The sequence below is a fragment of the Artibeus jamaicensis genome, unplaced genomic scaffold, assembly GCF_021234435.1.
Source record: "Artibeus jamaicensis isolate MK-2021 breed Jamaican fruit bat unplaced genomic scaffold, CSHL_Jam_final scaffold_1283, whole genome shotgun sequence".
Taxonomy (NCBI): Eukaryota; Metazoa; Chordata; class Mammalia; order Chiroptera; family Phyllostomidae; genus Artibeus; species Artibeus jamaicensis.
Genome location: NW_026522028.1, coordinates 3524072 through 3547472, shown reverse-complemented (window position 1 = coordinate 3547472; position 23401 = coordinate 3524072). Strand labels below are relative to the sequence as shown.

Genomic DNA, 23401 nt, shown 5'->3' with positions numbered 1-23401 from the left:
TTCTACACTAATATCTTAGAAAATAGCACTTTTTATTTGATTTGATTCATTTATTTTTAGACAGAAGGGAAGGGATAAAGAAAGAGAGGGAGAGAAACATCAATGTGTGGTACCCCTCATGTGCACCCAACTGGGATCCTGGCCCACAACCCAGGTATGTGCCCTGACTGGGGATTGAACAGGTGACCCTGTAGTTTGCAGGCCAGTGCTCAATCCACTGAGCCACACCAGCCAGGGTGAGGTGAAAATAGCACTTTTTAAGGTAACAGGTTTCCAGAACAGTAATATTTCCCCTAAATATGGCAGAGTAAATTAATAATTCCATTTCTAAATTCCCATGTAATCACACAACTTGCATCTATAACTTAATAATATATGTGCTATTTACTTACACTTAAAAATGGATGATTACAGTTAAAACTGTTTTTCCTCCTCAAATTAAGGATTATATTTATGTCAATCCTCCTTCCATTAGTCTATTGGTTTAAAAGCATACTAAGTGGCATTTTCAAAATTAATTACGATATTGTCTAGGCAGACACAGCACTTAATAGAGTCCACGGTCTCAGTAGGACAGGAGTCTGCTTCGTTTCAGACAAGCTTATTTGATTTAAAGTTAGATACATTTGTTTAAATACAGAAAAATTTATATCCATAGTTAACTCACCAGTTGTCTGTTTCTTCACAGTCTGGGCCCTTTCTCATCACATAAATGTAGAATTAATAACAATTGTTACAGAAGAGAACTTTCCCCCATTCCAGATTTCAGTAAGGGAGCATATAGATTTTGAATTACAAAATCATTAGTCAATTTTCCAAAAATTTTCATCATGTTTCATTTATTTTGGCCTTACTGCACTGAAGTATGGTACCTTCTCACCCCACTGCATTGACACACTCAGAGTAGAACTATTCTTTAGAACTGTAATAAATTGCCATTTGCGGGTCGAAAGTGGTCAAATATCAGCCATTTCCTATGGCTCAACCTATGTGTTTATATTAGATATATAGATTTTATATAGATTATATGCAGATCGATTGGTATACATGATTAGATAAATTAAGGAAAATTGTTTCCAGAGAAGTAAAGTTTTCTGAACATACTGGCTCTTCTGAAACGTGTGTATGTCCAGGGCCTGGCACAAATAACATCCCTTTTTTATTACAAACTCATTTATTACAAAATCATAAGCATGTCATTCTGTAACATAACAATATCACATTCAAGCACACTGACATTTTAGGTGACATGTTCAAATTAAAACTATAAGTTATTACACCCATCTTATTACCCTACCAACCACACTCAGACAGGCCTAACTTCTGCCGGGCGCTATATATATTTGATTAGATAGTTTAAATTTTAAAAGTTCTAAATATAGTTTTATTAGCTTTTAAAAATTATATATGTACACATTCATTTCCCCAGTCTTAATAATTATATTCCCTCAAGAATTAGAGAATTGCCTTTCTGTCTTCCAAAATCTAATGTTTCCCTCCTTAACATTCTCATGTTATCAACAGAACACTCCTAACACATTAATCTAGCTTACAATATGTTATTTGATGAGTTATTTTATAATGATATTTATAGTAAAAATAAGTATCAATATATCCATAATCAGAAATGTAATAATGAACAGAATCATAAATATAATGCACACAGAAATGCAACAAAATTCCATACATCAACTTGAGTTGAACCACCCCAACACACACACATACACAAGCAGAAATTCAGTCTTCCTGGCCTTGCTCTGAACTTCCATGAGATTTATCTGTCTTTTTCTATTAGTGCTTAGTACATTCTATTACAGTTATCAATTATGAGGAATCATCATCATTATCACTTTCATCATCATCATCATCATCTTTCCTAACATCACTGTAGACAGAACAAAAGTGAATCATAGGGAAAACAGCATTTATAAGAAAATGGGACCTGTGCTCAGATAATAAGAAAACTGTCAACATTTTCCCTCTATAAAAATCTGACTAGTTGACTTAAGTGTTAATAATGGTTTCTTTGCCCTTTCCATTTCCCCAGCTAATTACATTGTAATATTCCCACTAAGATGAAGCACTGCTTGGAGTCAGTTATAGGCCCTCCACAAATAATAATTAGAATGAGAAGGATAATAAAATGTATATTTCACAGTCTTCCATATGCACATGTAGTAACTTATATCTTGATGAATGGGTGAGAGATCAGTTCAAAGCCTGTATGGAATTAAAAGAAAACCCTAGTGCATTATTGGTGGGAATGCAGACTGGTACAGCCACTGTGGAAAGCAATATGGAGTTACCTCAAAAAATTAAAAATGGAACTACCTTTTGACCCAGTGATCCCATTTAGGGAATATATCCTAAGATTTCTAAAACAGTAATTTGAAAGATTATACACACCCCTATGTTCATTGCAGTGTTATTTACAATAGACAAAAGCTGGAAACAGCCTAAGTGCCCATCAGTAGAGGAGTGGATCAAAAAGCTTGGTATGTATCTATACAATGGAATACTAAATGGCTGTAGAAAAATGGAAATCACTTTTTGCAAAAGCATGAATGGACCAGGAGATTATTATGCTAAGTCAAATAAACCATTCATAAAAAGACAAATACCATATGATCTCACTTGGATGTGGAATCTAATGAATAAGGTAAACTGATGAACAAAATAGAAACAGAGGCATGGATACATGGAACAGACTGACAGCTGTCAGACAGCAGAGGGAAGAGGGGGACTGAAAGAAAGGAGGTGAAGGAATTAGCTAAAGAATATTTGTGCGGGATACATAGACACAGACAATGGTGTGCTGATGGCCAGAGGGAAGCAGGGGGATGGGGAAGGACTGAATAGAGACAGGCAAATGGGGGGAAATGGGGACATCTGCAATAGTGTCAACAATAAAAATAAAGTTTAAAAAAAGCCATTCAAGACTGCATGTGGCAGCATCAGGAGCCTTTCCTGCCCTTCTCATGATCTTGCATGAAGACATGAAAACAGTCCTGTAGGAAAATAATAGGAGCCATATTACTTGTTGCTTATAAAATTTCAGGGAAAGCTTTTCTCTAAGTCAGGCATGGACAAAGGAGGACACATATCATGTGCACATTAATACTTTTAAATGATTTCCTTTATTCATTCTATACCTTTTCCAGCACTGATGTTTTGTTTGACCATGATGTAAGAAGCAATGGCCACAACAGCAGGAGTGAGAGGGTGAAGGGATAGCATGGAGACAGACCACACATTCTCTGAGTGTAACTTTCTTCCCCAACAGCTGTCAGCTATTACATATGACATGATGGCAGGGTTTATCCTTCCTATTAATTTCTGCCTTTTCTTTGACCATATGTGATCTGGTGCTTTAATTTTTCATGTGAAAAGGAAAAGCCCAATATGGTAATGACTACTACCAAATCACAATGTGGTAAAACTGATGTCTTACTTCCAAGTCTCCTTCATTCCCAAACCAATGTATCTTTTGATAATTGCTTTTACTATCTCCCCAAATACACTTCTCTAACAAAAAGTATACAAAATGACAGGCATACAGAGTTCCAGCCAAGATAGAGGCATAGGTAGAAACTCTTCGCTTCCTTGCACAACCAAAAGGAGGATAACATCCAATCTAAAATCAATAAACAACTAATAGCACCAGAAAAATCAAACTGCATAGAACTTTGACAACCAAGGAATCAAAGAAAAAATCAACCAGAACAACCAGGCCCATGAGGCGGACAGCAGGAGGTGGACTCGGAAAAACAAGGTCAAGGAGACTGAGGGGAGGGGCTGACATCCAAGCTCTACAAAGCTTCATGGAAGGGGCTGACTTAAGGGAAAAACTGAGACTCAGAGCTGGGGTTGCCTCAGTGGGAGATACTTCCAGTCTGACATGAGAGTCTGTTGGAAAGTGCACTAGAGACAAGCAGGCCAGCTACATTGCTCCCTCTACGGCCCCTCCCCCACAGGCAGGGCAGCAAGGTTGACCTGCGCAGGTGAATACCTAAGGCCCTGCCCCCTTATAACCTATCAGCTCTGCCAAGACAAAGAAATATGGCCCAAATGAAAGAACACTGCAAAACCTCAGAACTAAACAATGAGATTGCCAACCTATCTGATGGAGAATTTAAAGCCCTAGTACTCAAGACACTCACAGAACTGACTGAGTTTGGCTGAAAAATGAAAAAACATATAAATGATACCCAAAGTGAAATAAAGCAAAATATTCAGGGAACCAACCGTGACAAGAAGGAAACCAGGATTCAAAGCAACGATTTGGAACATAAGAAAGAAATAAACACCCAAATGGATTAGAACAAAGAAACAAGAATCCAAAAAACTGAAGAGAGACTGAGGATTCTCTGGGACAACCTGAAACATTCCAATATCCAAATTATAGGGGTGCCAGAAGGAGAAGAACAACAACATGAAATTGAAAACTTATTTGAACAAATAATGAAGGAAAACTTCCCCAATCTGGCAAAGGAAATAGACTTCCAGAAAGTCCAGGAAGCTCAGAGAGTCCCAAAGAAGTTGGACCCAAGGAGGAACACACCAAGACACATCATAATTACATTACCCAAGATTAAAATGAAGGAGAGAATTCTAGAAGCATCAAGAGATAAGGAGACAGTTACCTACAAAGGAGTGCCCATAAGGCTATCAGCTGATTTCTCAAAAGAAACCTTGCAGGCAAGAAGGGGCCACAAAAAAGTATTTGAAGTCATAAAAGGCAAGGACCTACATTCAAGATGATTCTATCCAGCAAAGTTTTTATTTAGAGTAAAAGGGCAGATGAATTGTTTCCCAAATAAGGTCAAGTTAAAGGACTTCATAATCACCAAGCCCTTATTATATGAAACATTAAAGGAACTTATCTAAGAAAAAAAGATAAAAAATATGAATAATAGAGTGACAACCAACTCACAACTATGAACAAAAGAACCTAAAAGAAAAACAATGAAAACAAAAACTAAGCAAACAACCAGAACAGGAACAGAATCAGAGAAATGGACATCACACAGAGGGAGTTCAGTGGGGAAGGGCAAGGGAGGAGTAGTGGGGGAAAGGTACAGGGAAGAAGCATAATTAGTAGGCATAAAATAGGGAGTGATAAAATGGTATAGGAAAGAGAACTCAAAGAACTTATATGTACAACCCAAGGATATGAACTAAGGGGGGGATGCTGGAGGGTTGGGAGCAGGGTGGAGAGGAAATAAAGGGAGAAAATTGGGAAAACTAAAATAGCCTAATCAATAAAAATACTTTTAAAAATTAGAGGCAAAATGATTTATGACAGAATGTTTTCTTGAGTTGGGTTTCCTGAGAAGTAGATTCTGAGAAAAAAGGATTTAAGTGCAAATAATTTATTTCAGTGGTGACCCCAGGAGGCACAGTGAAGAAGTGGGTAAGGTAGATTGAGACTAGAATAAACCAGCACAGTGTCGTTTGATGAGCATATTATCACTGTGATCAGTTGAGGCTCAATACCACTCCATACCTCTAGGACAGGGGTGTCAAACTCATTTTCACCAGGTGCCACATCAGCCTCGCAGTTGCCTTCAAAGGGCCAAATGTAACTTTAGGACTGCAGAAATGTAACTGCTCCTTAACTAGGTGCAAGGAGCTTGGTGCTGGCACTGGGTAGAAACAAGGTGCCAGGCCAGATAAAACAAGGGGGAGGGCTGGATTCAGCCAGTGGGCCTTGTGTTCACCACCTGGGCTCTAGAAAACTGAGTTGTCTCACCTGAGTGACAAGACAGATGGAGTATTTTATATCATCTCTTACAATAGCAATTCCCAATGACCTTACTTCTGGGACACTTCCAGGTAAGTCAAAATCAAATGGAAACCCTAAGGCAAAGACTCGAATTGCAGTAAGAAGTTAAGGCAAATATGGGAAAGGTGATTTTCTGTAACAGACAGAAAGGCGCCAAGGTCATCTTATAAGGAATTAGTAATTTTTCATGCATTTTTGGAAGTATTTCACTATAATTTCTTTCAATTGAATGAAATAAACTTTCAAACAATTTGGTTGGATGATAGTGTGTCTTGAATCCAATTCGATAATCTTCATTATTATAATGTTAGCTAATTTATTACTAATTACATTATAGTTGTATGAGAATGAGATTTAATGCATACGAACTTTCTGAGCCCTCAGGGCAGGTTCCATTTCACATTTAAAAAAACGTTTCTGATTTTTTAAAGGCAGGTGCAGAAAGTGAGCCAAGATGGGGGCGCTTGTGGATGTGGACTTGAAGAAAACCTCACAGAGCTTCAAGCCAAAGTGACTGATGAGCAACAGAAAATAAAGCTTTCAGACATACAGACTGAACAGCTAGACAGAACAAGAAAGCATGCACATGTTACAGATACAAAGGTTATGACTTTGATACATAAGACTAACTTGTATGAAGGTGTTAGGAAGAATGGTTATTTTTCACTCCAAGGATGTTGTGATAGCACAACAGATACCATAATACTATAAAGTAATTTCCTTTAATTCCTCTCCATTGAATTCACAGTCAGCTGTTACAGAACAGAAATAGCTGAAGAAGATATTAAAGAACTGGAACAGAAAAATTTCTACCTGGAGCACAGTGGGAAGGAAACCAAGGACAACATCCTGGGGGCTGTGCGTGGCAGGAAGGGCACAACAGGAAGCCTCTACGGAAACTTTCCTTCCTGACCCGCCCCCCCACCCCCATTCCTGGCAAGGGCAAGGGCAAGGGCAAGGGCAAGGGCAAGGGCAAGGGCAAGGGCAAGGGCAAGGGCAAGGGCAAGGGCAAGGGCAAGGGCAAAAGAAAATGGCTTCTGTTTTACCCCATGGACGTTTTTTTCTGCATTGTCTGGTTACTCTGTGTTTTCTCCATCATGGTGAGTCTCTTTCAAATCCCAACCCTGTATTTTTTTCTCCTGGCTCTGCCTGCTCTCCCTGCCCAAAACACTCCTCTCCCCTGAGGTTTAGTTATGAACTCCCAGGAGGGGGAAAATGGGAGACAAGACAGACAGTGCAGTTCCACCCACACCTCCAACTAGTCATGCTGGTCAGAGGAATGAAAGGGCTCTGTGGCAAAATAAATAAATAAAATTAAATATGCTTTTGATAAAAATGGGATCCATTTGACCAACCACAGAAATGACCCCTGTGCCCCACCCTCCCTATTCACCCACCTAATCTTGCCCCAGAGACTTTTTTTTTGCTCCCCTGATGAAAAAAGGTCCTCAAAGGAAAACATTTTGCTGAAGAGGTGAAACAAACAAACAAACAAAATGACAGAAGCATGAAAAGGCATCCAAATCAACGAGTTCAAAAACTGTTTTGAGCAGTGAAAAAAAAAATGTCTGGATAGGTGTATTGCATCAAAGGGAGAATAACTTTGATGGTGACTGAAGTTGAAACACATACAAATAAATACATAATTTTTTAATGAATGAATTCTGCTTTTTTGGATTCCCTTCTCACACTTCAGACCAGCACTTATTCTCTATCTTCACTACATTAAAAAATGCAAAACTGTTTTCTTGATTCATTTGGGCACAAGCAAATGTCAGGATGGCATTATTCTCTCAAAAATGGAAAAGAAAACCAGCAATCATCTGTAATGTACTCCTTTAATGTGCAATTACAGCTTTTGAATGGATCCTCACTAGAGAGGATAGTTATACCTCCACCTCCCTCTCATCTAACTGGTTGTCAGGTCTACGGTTCACGTGTTTCCTTACGAATTATGCGACAAGTGTCATTGTATTTACGTTTTGTAAATGTAGTCATAATATTTGATTTTCCTGAAACATTATAAAAAAAGATGTCTGCTTTGGCTACTATAACGCTACAAATTATTGCTTCATTCTCTAATAAATTAACACTGTAATATGCACCCAACTGGATTCTGTAAGCCTCAAGGTGTTTTTCAAACACACTGTATTACATTTCCCTACTTATGAAAAGAACTGTATAATGAATTAATAGAATTTCTACGAAAAGCATCAAAATAAATAATTAAATATGCATAGCTCCTGGTGTGTGGCTATCATAGAAAACTGTGATTTTAAAGAAGGGATGAATTTTGGAACCAATTTTCTATAAATTTATGCATCTTTGAGATTTTCACTCCGCAGAGATGATTTAGGAGATTATAAAAGAACTAAATGTGTTCACATCTTTATTACTCCCTAAGAGCACAAAGCTGTGTATTAGAGCAAGCAGGATGTAAACAGCTCATCTCATTGGACACATCCATTGAATTCTTTCTTACTCTCCTTGCAGCTGTGGGGAACCTGTGTTTTGGCAGACAGTCCAGATGTGGACCTGAGGTTTAGGCTGTAAACCAATCACATGTCAGCTCTGCTTTCCAATTGCTGGCACCATGTATCTCCCACTTTCTAACCTCACATTCCTTAACAAGTAGTTCTCATTTTCTAATGTAAACTCAATGGGGAAATGGAATTAGATATATACTTTTAATTTCAGGCATACTTTCAATAACCATGATGTATACATAGTACACCTGGGTTGGTACAGCCCATCACTTCCTTTTTAAAAATATATTTTATTGATTATGCTATTACAGTTGTCCTACTTATTTCTCCCTTTTATTCCCCTCTGTGCTGCACCCCCCCTCCCACCAACATTACTCACCCCTTACTTCATGTCCATGGGTTCTAAATATAAGTTCTTTGGCTTCTCCATTTCCCATACTATTCTTAACTTCCACCTGTCTATTTTGTACCTACCAATTATGCTTCTTATTCCCTGTACCTTTTCCCTCATTCCCCCCTCACCTTCCCTGCTGATAACCCTCCATGTGATCTCCATTTCTGTGACTCTGTTCCTGTTCTAGATATTTAGTTTGTTTTTGTTTTTGTTTTTTAGGTTCAGTTGTTGATTCATGTTTGTTGTCATTTTACTGTTCATAGTTTTGATCTTCTATTTTTTAGATAAGTCCCTTTAACATTTCATGTAATAAGGGCTTGGTGATGACAAACTCCTTTAACTTGGCCTTATTTGGGAAGCACTTCTTCCCTTCCATTCTAAATGATAGCTTTATGGGTAGAGTCATCTTGGATGTAGGCCCTTGTCTTTCATAACCTTGACTACTTTTTTCCAGCCCCTTCTTGCTTGCAAGGTTTCTTTTGAGAAATCAGCTGATAGTCTTATGGGAACTCCTCCTTAGGCAACTTTCTGCTTTTCTCTTGTTTTTTTAAGATTCTCTCCTTATCTATAATCTTGGGTAATGTAGTTATGATGTGCCTTGGTGTGTTCTTCTTTGGGTCCAACTTCTTTAAAACTCTCTGAGATTCCTGGACTTTAAAGTTCATTTCTTTTGCCAGATTGGGGATGTTCACCTTTATTTGTTCAAATAAGTTTTCAATTTTTGCTCTTTCTCTTCTTCTTCTGGCAGCCCTATGACTCAGATGTTGGAATATTTAAAGTTGTCCAAGAGATTCCTAAGCCTCTCCTCATTTTATGAATCCTTGTTTCTTCATTCTGTTCTGGTTGAATATTTATGTCTTCCTTCTATTCAAATTGTTTAAGTCCTGGTTTCCTTTCCTTCACTGCTGGTTCTATATAAATTTTTCTTTATTTCACTTTGCATAGCCTTCACTTCTTCTTCCATTTTGCAACCATACTCAACCATTTCTGTGAGCACCCTGATTACCAGTGTTTTGAACTGTGCATCTGATAGGTTGGCTATCTCTTCATTGCTTAGCTCTGTTTTTGGAGTTTTGATCTGTTCTTTCATATGGGCCACATTTCTTTGTCTTGGTGTACCTATTATATAGTAAGGAGTGGTGCCTTAGTTATTCACCAGGGCGGGGCAATCATATCACTGCATTGTGATGCAGTATGTGGGGGAGGGGTCAGAGAGGGAACAATGCTGCTTGGTCTGCTCTTGCCCTACTTTCAGTCACTTCCTCTACTACCCACAAGCAAATTAGGCCCTTCTAGTGCTGATCCCCAGTGGATGAGCTTGTGTATATTCTAGGACCCTGTGGGTCTCTCCAATGAACTCTCTTGTGAGGCTGCTGCCACAACCCCCACAGGTTTTTAAAGTCAGAGGTTTTGAGGTTTTTTTCCCCACTGGAACCCTGGATTGCACATTCTATTTCACTCCCCAGTTGTTCGTCCTGGTTCATGTGCATACAAATGTGGGATGGCTGGCTCTCTCAGCCACTACCTCCCACACCCAGTCGTCCAGCTGCCTCCTTGCCACGTCTTCTCCACAGAAATCACAGAAATGGAGATCACAAGGAGGGTTATCAGTGGGAAGGGGGAGTGGGGAGAATGGGGAAAAAGTTACAGGGAATAAGAAGTATAAATGGTAGGTACAAAATAGACAGGTGGATGTTAAGAACAGTATAGGAAATGGAGAAGCTAAAGAACCTATATGTATGACCCATGGGCGTGAACTAAGGGTGGGGGAATGCTAGTGGGAGGGGGGTACAGGGCAGAGGGGAATAAAAAAGAGAAAAAGTGGGACAATTGTAATAGAACAGTCAATAAAATATACTTTTAAAAAAGCATCACTATTGTCAATAAAATGAATAACGTCGATGCCATAAAGGTGAGTGGTCTCATTACCACTCCGAAAAAGGATACAAAGATGGAATTCTTTTTTTTTAAGATTTTATTTATCTTTAGAAGGGTAGGGAAGGAGAGAAGGAGAAAAATATCAATGTATGGTTGCTTCTCGTGAGTTCCCTACTGGCAACTGGCCTGCAACCCAGGCATGTGCCCTAACTGGGAATTGAACCACAATCATGTGGTTCGCAGGCCCACACTGAATCCACTGAGCTACACCAGCCAGGGCCAAAGATGGAATTCTTAAGTGCCATTAGAATAAATGAACATCATCACTAAGACTTATAGCAGAAGTACTAAAAGCAGGTAGTAACTCACATCTCTATTGCTAAATATATTTGCTCCCAAGCAAGTGAAGTGGAATCATGCAAAGAGTGTGATATTTGAACTCTGATAAATCTGGTTCAATTTCCATCTGTCTCACAAGTAGCTTAAACTCACTGAAGCTTGATTTATAGACCAATAATATGAGGACAATAAAACATATTTTGGTATTGTTCAAAATATGTAAAATAATTCATGAAAAGTATATAGCATGGCATCTGGAATGTAAAAATAAAATAAACAGTACATATTAGTATATTAGTAATTATTTCTTGTGACCTAAATTTACTCTCAGCTGATAAAAGAAAAATATTAGAAAAATGAATATTCTTACAAATCCACTACAGAAAAAATGGAATTTCTTCGATTTGAACCAAATGTGGAATGGGAAGATTGAAGTAACAAGAATAAATGTGAGAAGAAGTTGAATGTAATAATAAAGTTATAGAAGAAAAAATAAATCTGACACCAAAAGAAACTATCAACTGAAATTTTGCATGGCCATGCTATACAACAGCTGGTTAGTTGGGGATATCTTTGTTCAGAGCATCAATGAGATCAATCATGTATTACCCTTATTTTCTATTACAATAGCTCTGCCATGAATTTCTTGGCCTCTTCAGATTCACAAGGAGTTTGAGTCACCACATTAGAAGGACTAAAGACTCGACATGTGGTTTAATAGAAAAGATCATTATTTTAGTGTTAAGAGACTTCAGCTCTATTTCTGGTCTTACTACTAACTAGTAAATAGTAAGTAAACTCATCTGACAAACTAGGAAACTATACTGTGTTCTTTTAGGGTGTCTGAGCTTTAAAGTCTAGGCTTCTATAAAATATATCTCCCTAGATGTTTGCAAGATATATAACAAACACAATGTTACTATTCAGAAAAAAAAGAATGAACCCTTACACATCAATTAAAAGATAAGCACACCTTAATAGAAAAATAAGGATGAGTTACTAAAGGTAACATCCACATGACCAACACATATGAAGAGCTCTCCAACTCAACAGTCATTAGAAAAATTGAATTAAAAAAACACAATGAGATACTACAGTCAGATTGCAAGGTGGCTAAAATTAAACACTGATAATCCCAAGCACTGACAAAAATATCCAGAACTTTCATACAGTGATGCAAGGTAACTAAGTTGGTTCACCTACTTTAAAAAAACTCCTTGGCATTCTCAAATGAAAGTGGGTACTTGGCTATTCTGTGACCCAGAAATTCTACTTCTTGGTATTCACATGAGAGCTGTGCAAGTATACAAACACAAGGTGTAAAAACATTCAGAGTAGCATTAATTTTAGAGGCCCCAAATGAAATCAATCCACTTGTCCATCAAGAGTATATTCAGGTAAGCAAATTGTGACATATTCATACAATGACAAACAAACCACAGCAAAAATAACAACCACAACTGCAAGAAACAGAATAGATGAATCTCATAAAATAATGTTGAGAAACAGAAGTCAGACATGAAAGGATCTATATTGTATATTTCCAACAAAATAAAGTTCAGCAATGGTCTATTGTAATTGATGGTGTGTTAGAAGTTAGTATGGTGCTTATCTTTGTGGGATTCTTGACTGAGAAGGCTAAGAGTGGAGTTTGAGGATGCTGGTAATATTTTCTTACCTTGAGTAATCAATAGGATGTGGTCACTTGGTTAAAATTCATTGTGTTATAAACAAGCAAGCAAAATAGAACCAGAGACATTGAAATAAAGAACAAACTAACAGTAACCAGAGGGAAAAGGAAAGAGGTAAGAAGGGAGAAGGAAGAGAAAGAGAGACAGGGAGGAAGGGGAGAGGGAGACAATCTGGACAATGCAATGGTTCAGAAAATACCTTGTGTATTATCTATTTGAAATGAAAATATCAACCCATGTATTGTTAAGTTCTTAGAACTCAGGAGCAAAGCTGCAGAACAAATAAATTGGATGCTGTTGAAGTTGGATGAAATCTTTATGCTTATTTAACACACTTTCCTCATGTTCCAGCTCTCTGTAGCATCAGGCATATCCTATATCAAATGCCATTCTTTTAGCCCTCCTTTATAATCCCTGAGGTCTAATTCTACGATTAATTTAAATATGCGGGAAACACTGTGGGGTAGCTTCTAATTAAAGATAGATATGTGCCAAGATAAAATAACATGAAAATTTCTGTGAAGATAGCATAGGAGAGAGTTCCCAGGGATAGATGTACATAAATTATTAACAGACATACCTGTTTATTTTTTTTAAATCCCCCTAAGAGAAAGGTTGCATGGCCACACTCACATAGCTTTAGAACTGTTCAATCTCATTATCTGCAACTTCCTTTTATAGCAGTCTAAACCTCTTCATTCTAGATCTGATTTCAATGAAGATGAACAATGGCTGGTAGGCACACACCTCATATCAAGGGCAAGTCCAGATACGATACTTCACACTGTACCTAGATGCCTAACCATTTCTGTGTTCTTTCCCCTCAGCTATCATTTTGCTCTTTGATAGACTTGTTAGTTCTCCTCCCCATCACACAAACTAGGATGGATCCCTGGAAGCCTCTAGCTCATTCCCAGGCAGGTTTTTCTATCTGGACTCACAGCTGTGCTGTCCTTGGTAAGCTGTCACTGTAGATATTTTTCCTTTCTTATCCACGTAAAGCACATTCATCTGGAAATTCCTCAGGGATCACATCTTAATCATCCCGCTCTAGCACAGAGCCAGACATCATCTATCAATAAATATTTATTGGATGAATGGAAAGCAGCAGAAACAACCAGTCACTTCAGTTGGTGGGCTCTAATCCCGTTCTGGATGACCTAATGGAGAAAGGGGCCTGCTTCTGGTCACCATGGCTACAGGAGTAGCCGGCCCATGAGTGATTCAGCAGCCAAAAGGATGTAAAGTTCAGATTCCTGCTCACCATATTAATGTTTTCACATTACTATCACAGGCAGCTGTTTACTCAATTTCTTCCTTGACTTTTTTAAACTTAAATTTATTGGGGTGACATGGATTATTAAAATTACATAGATCTCACCTTTAACAGGAAGCTAAACAACAAAACAAAGAAGCAAACAAAATATAACCAAAGACACTGAAATAGAGAACAGGGGGACATTGACCAGAGGGGAGAGGGGAGGGAATTTCAGGGGGAAAAGGGGAGGGATTTATAGGAACAAGTATAAAGGACACATGGAGAAAAAGAAGGGGAGGTGGAAATGGGAGGTAGGTGCAGAAAGCTGGGAGGGGAGCTGGGATGGAGTAAAAGGCAGAAAACCATACCTGAACAACAATTGAAATAAAATAAAATAAAATTATATAGGCTTCAAGTATACATTTCTGTGATACCTGATTCACAGTGGCCAAGACATGGAAACAACCAAAGTATCCTTTGATAGATGATCGCATAAAGAAGATGTGGTACATACTCACATATACTATTAATAATATATGAAATATATGGCTCACATATACTCAGCCATCAGAAAGAAAAGATTAAATACTGCAATATGCAACAAGAATGGATTTTGAGAGTATTGTGCTAATCTCCTCCTTTTTATACTTGTCACAGAACATAAATCCCACCACTTGCTTAAAACCTATAAAATTTCAGGTTAACAATAGCGTCACTTTCTCAATCCAGCTTACTATTTCTGTAATGCATACTTCCACCTGTAATATATTAAAGAGAAAGCTGTGCTAGTAAACTGAGAATATGATGGTCCTTGACATGTTTTATCGTGGGAGCATAATAATCAGTTGTAATGATGACATGACCAGAGCAGAATGATGCTCCTAAGTTTCTTTTCCCTGCTTGTTCTCAGTTATTTGCACTGCTATCTGGATTGCCAGTTGATGACAATTTTCCTTTGGAAACGTTGATTGGTACCACTTATGTTCAAGTATGTATGGGGAGTGATTAATCTCCGAGCATTCCCTGACCTTACAGTTCTGCCACCCCCAATTTCCGCTAAACACGTCTACCAGAAGCTTACCTCTTCATCTTTACTTCCCAAAGTACTTTTGTCTACACCATCTTTTTACCCACTTGCTTATTTCTTGCAGTACACTTTGGATTCTGTAAGACCAAAGCCCAAGAAAATGGAATGTTTTCTGGAGGTCAGTCATGCTAGACATACAGCGGAATGTCTTGCTTTTTAAATTGAAGTCAGCTTTCTAAAGTCCATGTCTATGTTAAATATTTAAAAGTAGCCTTGCATTCTTCAGAGGACACTTTATATTGCAATTATAATTTATGGTTGAAAACGTAGAGAGTTGTTAAGCAAGGTTTCCTTTCAAAAAATTATTTTTCAAAATTATCAAAGAAGTGACTATAACATTACAGCTAAGTCTATTTTTTTTCATTTAATTTAAAGACAGAGTGAACAAGTCCTGAAGACATAGTCTTATCTTTTATTAATATCTACATAGAGTGGATTAAATCTCTGGAAAGCTATATCTGTGCAGAGAATCTATGAATTTCTTGAGGTCAGAAAATAAACCATAAAAAGAAAAAGCCTTTAAAACTTTAAGCACTGTACTTGCAAGCAGATTACTTTATATGTGTTAAATATGTGTTAATTTGACCTTATAGAAATAGCATTTCAAGTGCATCTATTTTAACCCCCAAATCTTAACTTTTCTTCATGTTATGATTTTCTGCTCCCTTGCCATTGCTTATTTTTCCTGTGCCCCTAACCATATACTACATGAAGACATCAGGATAAATAAAACCACCAGCACTGTGTTAATGTATGTTTAAGATCTTCACGATAAGATAGCCATGCCTTCTTTCTGTCCTTTATCTCCGTGAAGGACATATAAATGGCACCGATATTTTAAATACTATTGGCTATTTGATAACACCTTGAATATATACTTTAAATCAGAGGGAAAGGAGAGTTACATTTATTTCTTTCCCAAGACAATTTAAAGATGCCGAGTTTTTATTTTGTGTACTAAAAGATAGGGAACAAGCAAAATAAATGGAGAAGCAAATCTTAAACATCTGGAATTTCTTGTTTGCTTTTATTATTTTAATAAAACAAACAAGCAGAACATGTAAAAACACAAAATCTCACCTAACACCCTCTAAAAATCACTCAATTTTCCAATAAGCAGCATGCTTGTTTTACTTATTACCAGTCTTTAGTACAAATAGAACTAAAAAGAATTATCTTGGAAAAACAATGTACCTTCATTAGTCCCCTGAGAAATTCAGTGATTATGTGGAATGCCAACCCAAGCTCAGCATTCTTACCCTTGGAATCAAGAAAAGAAAGTTCTCTAAAAGATCAAGATATTTGATAGCAAGAAGAAGAACAACTAAATTTGCCAGGGGTTAGAGGTCCTCTTCTTATCAATTTCAGGCAAGAAGCAATCTTTCTCTGCAAAGTGAAAAGCAAGCCAACTAAGGAGAAGATCTTTGTGACTACAATTACATAAAATTGAGTAGATGGTTGAAAAACAATATATTTTTTAATTTTTCTTATTTATTTATCTTTAGAGGGGAAGGGAAGGAGAAAAGGAGAGAAATATCAATGTATGGTTGCTTCTGGTGCATCCCCTGCTGGGAACTGGCCCCTGCTGGGAACTGGCTTGCAACCCAGGCATGTGCCCTGACAGAACCGAACCACGATTTTTTGGTTCGCAGGCCTGTGCTCAATCCACTGAGCTACACCAGCCAGGGTGAAAAACAACATTTTTAAAGATTAAAAAAAAAGTTGACTTAGCATGTTGGTTTTCATTTCATTCGGAGATAAAATAATAAAATCATTTCCACACACCAAACAGTTCCCTCATGACAGTTTTTTCTCAATGTGCCTATTTTGCCTTCCCTTGGAGCTTTACCCCTTTCCTCAGAGAGCCCCCCTCATGGTTCCATATTCCTAAACCATAAGGAAGGAATTTTCTTCAGAACTTTAATCTTTGTATCTGTTACCATAGAGACAGGCATCACAAGATAGCTGCCCAACCACATCCTCATGGAAATAAAATAAGAACCCTATAGGTGTCACAGGAATGTCCAATGCTACCAGTGAGCAGAAATGACATCCTTCCCTAGAAAAAGTATCCAGGGATTTCAGTTTCACAATCATGGAATTATAGAGAATTCACATATGATGGTGAAACCAGACTTCCTTAACTGTATGCTTAGAATCTGACTGTGGTCTTCCAAGAGATTTGAAAAATAACCCCTTCTCATATCCATGTGTTCAGAGAACTATCTCAGATATCTCACTGCTAAGTCTAGCCTTTGTATCAATCATAATAACTGTCTCAACTGTTCTAGTATGGTAAAGTTTATATATTTTTATTTTGTTATCCTTTGATCCCCCCAGACCATATTTTATCAAGAACACCCCCATCTGTTTCTAAAAGGTGAGCACCTCTCTGGAACTGTATAATGCAAAAACTGCTTAGAGACTTCAGAGACTTATGAAGAGAGAAATGGGTAGGAGAAAGAAGTGATTTTTACTCACTCTGCCTTGTTTTCCAATGACTTCTGCACTTTCCACAAGTCTGCTGAAATCACACAAAAACTAAACAGTAACAATAAAAATAACTGAATCTTAGCAAGTAGGTAAGTTCAACAAAATCAGTGGGTTTAGGCAAAACAGATATTATATCATCAGTGATTGCAGACTTCAAATTTTCTTTTAGTGAGATTAAATAATAAACACTCCTCAGGATGTAAAAATCTCCCAATAGATTAACAGCTCAAATACCCCCATGATAAACTTCTAAATTGTATGTTTGAACCACTTTTCAAAGTCTATAGTACTAAAATACTACCGGTGGTCACAATGTCTGCTGGTGGTCTTCAACTGATATTTAATTGTAACCTAGCTGGTTCCAGATACTTGATTCAATGAGAAAAAAAAGTCCTTTGAAGAGTCTAGAGATGAGGTCAGCAAACTTTTATTACCAAAGGCCTAACAGGAAATATTTTTGGCTAAGTGAACCATATGGTCTCTGTTACAACTACTTAACTGCTGTGTTATGAAGAAAACAGTCAAAAATAATCTGCATACAAATAGGTATGGCTATTTCCCAGCAGTTAACTTTATTAATAGACATATAAATTGAAAGTTTTATGTATTGCAATATTATTTCTTTTTATTTTATTTCTTTTTTTATTTTTAGAGAGAGGGAAAGAGAAGGAGAGGGAGAGAAACATCAATGTGTGGTTGTCTCTCGCACGCCCCCTACTGGGGACTGGGCCAGCAACCCAGGCATGTGCCCTGACTGGGAATCGAACCGTGACCCTTTGGTTCATAGTCCATGCTGAAACCACTGAGCTACACCAGCCAGGGCTATTTCTTAAAAAAAAAAATCATTTAGCAATGGAAACACCATTCTTAGCTGGCTGGCCAAACAGGAAGAAGTATGTCGCATGAGTCACCATTTGCCCACTCCTAACCTGGAAGGTTCCAGTGGCCACTCGAATAAGTGTATGAAAAGGGGAATATTTCTTTTTATAAAATGATTAGACTCACAGATTCTTAAAATTAGAAATTACGTGGAACTTCTTCAATTATTCCATTCCCAGCACTGAGCACACGAAGTACAAGTATCTCACAAAGCAGTTGATTCTTCGCTTATGAACTGGAAGAATGTTTTGCTTCACTACAGGAGCAGTACAATGAGTCTAATCCCTCTTTTACATTATGGCTCCTCTAATATTCGAAACCAGCTTAATTTTTTAATTCTTATTCTTTCCAATGTTCTTCAAATTTTCCTTTTTCTAGTAACTCCTATGCCCCTCACGTGTAATTTTTAGCACCTTTCACCATCCAGATACTTTTCACCAAACACAGAACACTCTCCCAAATGTCAGTTTCTCTTATACCATGTTATTCCCCTATATATTTTCTTCAATAATTTATCTTTTTTCTTTCTTCCCTGAGAGGATGTGTCCAACAACATAACTTTGTATAATTTGGTTTTGATGCCATATGAAGCTTGACTGATACTGAAATTATGGCCAACAAACTCCTTAAATTCAATGAACTATCGTGAAGCTTGAACTCACATATCATACCCATCGGATTGATTTTGAACCTTAATGGAGGACTTTATTCCTATTAAAATTAATATTTTGGGTCTCATTGCCTTTTCTATGTAGTTATAAATCCTCTGATACACTAATAATGCAATGTATTTGTTTTGCTTTCTAGTTAGAAAAAGGGTATTTTGGTCTTTTTTCATATTTTGAGTATTAATATTTCACAGGCTAACCAGGGCCAAGGTCAGAATTACAAAGCACACAAAGAAAAATTAGGTCCAAGTCAGATAAAGCCAGTTGGATAGAATTACATCATAGTGAGGGGCCTGCTTCCTGGTTTACAGTGATTCATTAATTAACAACCAAAGGCAGAATAAATTTATCAAGTTAATTAATCTACCAGACATATCAAACACCAAACATTTTTCCATCTTGACTATATAATACAAATCTTCAACAAATTCCATGGTGGAATTAAGACAAATAGCTATCTCTCATACTGTTTCATGTAACCTTGGAGAATTGTGACCTATATTACTTTTTCCCTCATTCCAAACCATCCCATCTTCCTCAGGAATCCTCACTTTGACAGAGAGAAAAATATTGCTTATTTCTATCAGAAAAAATTCCAAATTTCCAATACGACCAGTTAATTTAACCTTTAGTCATCAATCTTTAAATAACCCTGATTATGAGCTTTCTTTTTTACTTTCCATTTTTGTTTGTTCAATTCCAGGTTCAATTTAAAATGTTGTTGTGGCTGTCTCTCTAACAGTACCGATGCTTTTTTCAGATGTGTGAGGGTAGGCCCCCCCAAACCCTGCAAGTTATTTATAAAAAAATGTATATTTATGCTTACATGTTTGCACTCCAGTCACCTTCAAAGTACTCTCCATTTGATGCCATACACCTATCGAGATGTTTTTCCACTGTTCAGAACAGTTTTTAAACTTGTCGATTTGAATGCCTTTTAGTGCTTCTGCCAGTTTTTTGGTTCACCATTTCCACATCAGCAAAATATTTCCCTGTGAGGACTTTTTCCATCTGGGGAAACAAATAAAGTCACTCGGGGCAAAATCAGTGAATAGGGAGGGATATTGGGCCAGAGGGGGTCATGCCATTTTTGGTCAGAAACTGCTGAACATGTAGCACAGTGTGGGCAGGTGCGCTCATAAATCACCCATCATGAAATGGGCAAAAGCGTTGAAAGAGTCCTCAAAAAAAATTTCTCTGAAGCTGAATGCAGCCTCTCACAATGCCAGCTGGTACACTGGTACAGGTGGGTTCCTAGAACACTCACCTGGCAGAGGAAGCCTGTACTACAAGGGCCTGCCCTCCAGAAGATAATTCCATTTTGGGGGGGTCACCCCTCATATAGATGTGTCTTTGGGTATGTGTGCACATGCTTATAACATTTGTCTTTATTTGTTTTTCCATTGTTAAAAGAGAGATGGGATGAGAATTGTAGAATAATAGGAAGTATCATGCATGCTTCTCAGGAAAAAAATTCAAAGCATATTTTTTAAATGATAGCATCTACCTCTGCTCATTTTTCTGGATGAAGAGCAATGCATCTCGAGGTGGGCAACTCAGTCACAAGTGGGAATTCTCAATAGACAATATTTCCATTAATGGAAAACTAAGGGACATTTATAAAACAAAAGTAATGATGCTGAATAAGATTTTCATCTAAAAGAGACAAGTAGTTCCTATAGTTGCTTTTATAGGATAAATTCCTTATGAAAGACAATCTAGATTTGTAAAGAATTGGGCAAAAGCCACAGAGATTTATACAAGTAAACATTTTTACATTAAAAAATTATGTAAGTATAGTCCATTCCACGTGTCCCACTTTCCTTTCACGCATCCTTTCTGTTTTTATGCATTTCTTCTCCATTCCCCCTGACCCAAATCTCTGGAGAAAACACAAAATTAAGCATCTGAGACTTGGAGACTTCACATAATTTCATCACTTTGTATGCTAATCATGTTCCACAGCCAGAAAGATTGGCAAGCATTTCTAAGTCTTACAAATGCATTTATCAATAAGTGTACGCCTGCTGTTCAGGTGTGTGGCCCAAAGCCTTTAAGATTTCATTAATAATCAACAGCTGGTGCCACCTAGTGTCTGTCCTCTCCATTCATCAGTGGAATTGAATGCAGAGCACTTGCTAGTCACAAACGGAGCAGTCTAAACTATACACAAAAAACCACGCTTTGGAATCTAATGAACAAAATAAACAACAAACAAAGTAGAAATAGACTCATAGATAGAGAGCAGACTGACAACTGTCGAATGGGAGGAGGTTTGCCGGGCTGGGTGATAAAGGTGAAGGGATTAAGGGGGGAAAAAATCCCAAAAACCAAAAACTCAGACAACAGTATGGTGATTACCAGAGGGAAAGGGGGGTGGGGAGGCAAAAGAGGATAAAGAGGGGATAAATGGTGATAGAAGGAGACTTGACTTAGGGTGGTGAACGCACAGTACAGTACGCAGCTGCTGTGTTGTACAATTGCACACTTGAAACCTATATAATTTTATTAACCAGTGTCACCCCAATAAATTCAATAAAGAAGCAAAGAAATATCTTTTATTGTAAAAAGAAAAAAGAACATAAAACAAACACACAAAAAAACACGGTTTGGAGAGTCCAGTGGCTGATTTAAATTACACGATCTTCATTGAAAGGAAAAGCCTTCTTTTTAAAGTAACTATGGTAACAGGAGTGTAAGGCTAACAGGAAGCTCACATTTTTCTCACAGGAGACAATTCACAAAAGGAGAGTTCTACCAAAGATGTAATGTAGAAGAGTTTTCCTAGACTTGAATTGTCACTTCAAATGGTTATAAACTTGAAAAATAAAATCCACACAAGAGAACTGTATTTAAACAATAGGACAAGTATAGACAATTTCTGTCAATCAGTCAAAAAATGGGTGAATATCATTTGGATGCAAAATTCTCTCAGTCTCTGAACCTCCCAAAGATTAAAGAAGTCCTGTAACACACAGTACTCAAAAGTATTGACAGGAAAAAATGAAGTTGCCTGAACTACATTACATAAAATGTTTGCTGCGGAAACTATACATTTAGAAACATATTTTGTTTCCTGCTGTATGTATGAATTTCATATTCAACCAGTCATCTGTGCTTCAAGGTTAAAAAGTACTCATCAAAATCTGTAACTATTTTTCAAATCATAAGTTAGTAATTAATTTGGATGAATCCAAATAGTATAATCAGCCCATGAGTTTCTAATGGATTCACTGTTATTTAAATGCATGTTGTCTCAAGTCACTATTTTTAAGAGGAATATGTAATGGGAAAACATGGACCAACATTCAGGGGGTAAAAGTTACATAACAGTCAGTAGTGTTCTTTGCCTGGATTGACTGGGATATTACAATGACTACAGAAAAGGTATAGCACATGTGAGTAATACTGTGTGCACCGAAAGGTCATATTAGATGTTCATACATGATAGTCTATTAACTTGGATGATTTAGCCATTCGGGTTATTGGGGAGACAGGGAAGAGAGCTGAAAGATCCTGTGTTACAGAGATAGTTAACAATCATGCTTCCCAGAGTCAGAAAAATCTATTTCTGTATTATTTGTCATCTGCTTTAAACAATCACTTGTTAAAAACAGCTTTGAATATTTTCTTCTTACCCTAGTGATCATAAAAATTATTTCAATGTATCGGTCCAATATATAGTTAGATCCCCATGACAGCATATGAAGATAGAATATGGAAAATGAGGCATAGTTTCTTCAAAAAGCTAAAATTGTTCTCCTTTACCCCCAAACTTTATTTTTGGACCTAATACAGTCTGGGCTCGTGTTTCATTTGTTTAAAAGTACTTATAAGCATAATCCATTGATTGTGTGGGAAAGAAATATTGCCAGACATCAAAGGGGGTTCTAAAAATTGTACGCAGGCAAGAAAGAATTCTCAGGAAGATAGACGAAACTCAGGAAGGTTCCAAACTAATTAAATAAATAAATGTTCCAATTGTCAATAATTCCTCATTTTCTGTCATTTTCATTAACAGCTTTCCAAGCCCTATCTGAAACAAGCTGATACAGAGAAATTAAGAGCAGTAATCAAGCGAGAAATGATGGACCAGCTGGGTCGACATCAACTTGGCAAAACGTGAATACAGTTCAATAGCTGAAACAGATGCTAGAGTTGTTGAAAAACCCTGCAGGAGATATTGATGTATTTTCTTCATATAATGCAGAATGACTGAATAAATGTCAAAAGCTAGAAACTGATGAGGAGAAAAGACTGACAGCCAAACTCCTTATGAAACAGAAACCAAGTGTAACAATTTGCAACCTATTGAAACAGTCTATACATTTATTTCTCTCGATGTCTGACTATGCCATTATATCAATCAGTCCTTGTAACTAAACTGCATATAACTGAGCTGGGGTAGATTTCCCCATAGATTTTTTCTCTCATCATCTACCT

General features: G+C 37.3%; 1 pseudogene; it reads left to right on the top strand.

The window, feature by feature from the left end:
• Positions 1-6239: 6239 nt before the first annotated feature.
• On the top strand, positions 6240-23084 carry LOC119035623 (prefoldin subunit 1-like; annotated as a pseudogene).
• Positions 23085-23401: the final 317 nt, after the last annotated feature.